This window comes from Dipodomys merriami, unplaced genomic scaffold (assembly GCF_024711535.1).
Source record: "Dipodomys merriami isolate MVZ:Mamm:240054 unplaced genomic scaffold, mDipMer1.0.p SCAF_247, whole genome shotgun sequence".
NCBI classification, from domain to species: Eukaryota; Metazoa; Chordata; class Mammalia; order Rodentia; family Heteromyidae; genus Dipodomys; species Dipodomys merriami.
In genome coordinates, this window is record NW_027203904.1 from 1,559,409 (window position 1) to 1,562,481 (window position 3,073).

Below are 3,073 nucleotides of genomic sequence, written 5' to 3' on the forward strand. Positions count from 1 at the left end.
ACACACACGGAATACTATGCTTTCATCAGAAAGAATGATACCACCTCATTTGTAAGGAAATGGAAGTTCTTGGAAAAAAATTATATTAAGTAAGCCAGACTTAAAAAAATATAGGTCCCAGAGTTTCCCTTATTTGTAATAGTTTACACCAAGGATAATCTCATGTATTTTAATTTGACATTTTGTCCTATGTTGAGCATACAAAATTATTGCTGTATTGTTTGTTATTATTTCTGCAAACAGGCAGGTATATTTAAAGAATTATGTTTCTCTTATCCATTACTGGAGGAAGAACACCCAAAAGAGCAACCCCTATAAGGAATAACAACTCCTACTTATTTAGCTTCATTCCTATGTAAGACCAGTGTTGTCCCCTGTATCCTCATGTTGTAAATTACAAATCTATAGCGGTTCATCCTGTATCTCTACTATTTTCTACATTATGACCTAAATGCCCTAGCAATTCTACTTTAAAAAATTCTCTCTTAATGTTTGAGGTGTGTGTGTGTGTGTGTGTGTGTGTGTGTGTGTGTGTGTGTGTGTGTGTGTGTGTGTGTGTGTTTACAAAAATCAGAAGACAACATTTTTCCTCATTTAGAATACATCATTCAGGTCATTATAGGTTGTGGATAATGGGAGAAGTCTCATTTTAAGGATGAAACATAAAAATATATTTGTGCATGCACCACAGTTTATTATCTTGGCTTTTGTGAATAATGTGAATAACAATGAAATACAGATATATATATACAAGTTACTCAGAGAGAAATAATCACATGATTGGTAGATCAGATGATATTTCAACTTTGGATTTCTTTAGAAAACTGCATACTATTTTCTACAAGGAGAATACTAACCTGTATTTTGACCAAGAGTGTAGAAAGTTTCCCTTTCTCCACACTCTCATCAGCCAACATTATTACCTTTTGAGTTTTTTAAAAGGGCAGGTTTTTACTGTGTGCAGGACCCAAGATGACCTCAGACCCAAATCCTTTTACGCCTACCTCCTAAATGCTTCGAATTACAAGCCTTTACCACCACACCTGGTTCTTTTGATTTTTTTTTGATGAGGGTTATAATAGTTATGAAGTAGTATCATAGTAATTTTGAATTGCATTTCTCTAATGACTTCTGTTTACAAAGCATTAAACCATCATAGAAGTGGTATTAAACACAACTTTGTAAACCCACTGGCAATTTTCTTTGGGCCTGGCTGACTTCACTTAATATAATTTTTTACAAGTTTTTTCATTTCCTAACAAATGGGGCAATGTCATTCTTTCTGATGGAGGCATAGAATTCCATTGTGTATATATACCACATATTCTTGATCCATTCATCTAGAAGGGACATCTAAGTTGGTTCCATATCTTAGCTATCATAAATAATGCTGCAATAAACATAGTTGTGATAGTAGTTTTAGTATGGTCTTGTTTGTGGTCATTTAGGTAAATCCCCAAAAGTGGGATTGCTGGGTCAAAGGGGAGCTTTATGGGGAATCTTTTGAGGAACCTCCATAATGCTTTCCAAAGTGGTTGAACACGTTTATCTTCCCACCAACAATGCTGTATGGTTCCCTTGTGGCCACATCCCCTCCAGCTTCTGTTGTAAAAATCTGGAACACTCCACGAATTTGCATGTCATCCTTGTGCAGGTGCCATGCTAATCTTCTCTGTATCGTTCCAATGTTAGTGTATGTGATGCTGAATTGAGCACAGAATATTTTTTATATTTTTTAAACTGCACAATTAAAAAAAAGGAAGTTCAAAAGAATTGTCGAGAAATTTTACAACCATATATTTCTTTTTTTCTTTTTTTTATTTTTATTTTTATTTTCTGTGAACATACTGTACAGAGGGGTTACAATTACATGGGCAAGATAATGAGTACATTTCTTATCAAGCATTGCAGCCTCTTCCTTTGTTTACTCTTCACAACTCTTCCCAGCCTCCTCCCCCGGCTCCTCCTCCCCCCCCCCACCAAAGTTGTAAAGTTCGTTTTCGACATGACAACTTGTACTTCTCATTGTTGCAACAGGTCCACCTGTATCCTTAAACGACTTCTTTTTCCCCATCTCCTCCACAGATTATACCGACATCAAATATAGTGAAAGCAGGGGTTATACTGTGGGGGAGGGACATACAAAGCAACAAAGAAATAATCTTATAAATGCGTTAGAAACAAATGCATGAAAGAAAAAAAAACATTTAAATGCATATCTAAGGGTTCATTTTCTTAACATCACATTATCTGAATCTTTTTTGCTTGACTTATACATATACTATATATTGCAAATAAGGGAAACCATGGGACCTATGTTTCTTTGGGCCTGGCTTACTTCACTTAATATAATTTTTTCCAAGTTTTTCCATTTCCTAACAAATGGGGCAATGTCATTCTTTCTGATGGAGGCACAGAATTCCATTGTGTATGTATACCACATTTTCTTGATCCATTCATCTACTGAGGGGCACTGGTTCCATATCTTAGCTATGGTAAATAATGCTGCAATAAACATAGTTGTGCTGGTAGCTTTAGTGTGGTCTTGTTTTTAAGCATTTGGGTAAATGACAAAAAGTGGGATTGCTGGGTCGTAGGGGAGCTCTATGTGAAGTATTTTGAGGAACCTCCATACTGCTTTCCAAAGTGGTTGAACAAGTTTACACTCCCAGCAACAATGAAGTAAGGTTCCCGTCTGTCCACATCCCCTCCAGCATCTGTTGTTATTAGATATTAGAGTTCTTGATTTTTGCCATTCTAACTGGGGTGAGGTGGTACCTTAATGTTGTTTTGATTTGCATTTCTTTTATGACTAGGGAGGTTGAGCATTTGTTCATGTGTCTATTAGAAAGAAGGATTCTTTCTTCTTCAGAGAAGTTTCTCTTTAAGTCTTTAGCCAACTTATTTCTTGGGCAGTTGTAGAACCATACATTTCTTACATAAGCACACATTTAAGAATAAAGTCAAATTGACATGTCAAAAACAAAATAATTCCAGATGTTTGTTATTCAAGAAATGTATAAGAGGAGGAATTCAACTATTCTGTACAAGGCACCTGTCATAATGAACACTG

The 3,073-nt window shown here is 35.7% G+C and overlaps 1 non-coding gene across 1 annotated transcript; it reads right to left on the reverse strand.

Annotated features, from left to right (window-relative positions):
- Window positions 1–1,609: 1,609 nt before the first annotated feature.
- LOC138836039 (U6 spliceosomal RNA) lies at window positions 1,610–1,716 on the reverse strand. Its single transcript, XR_011374880.1, has one exon. It is a non-coding gene; the product is annotated as a U6 spliceosomal RNA (small nuclear RNA).
- Window positions 1,717–3,073: the final 1,357 nt, after the last annotated feature.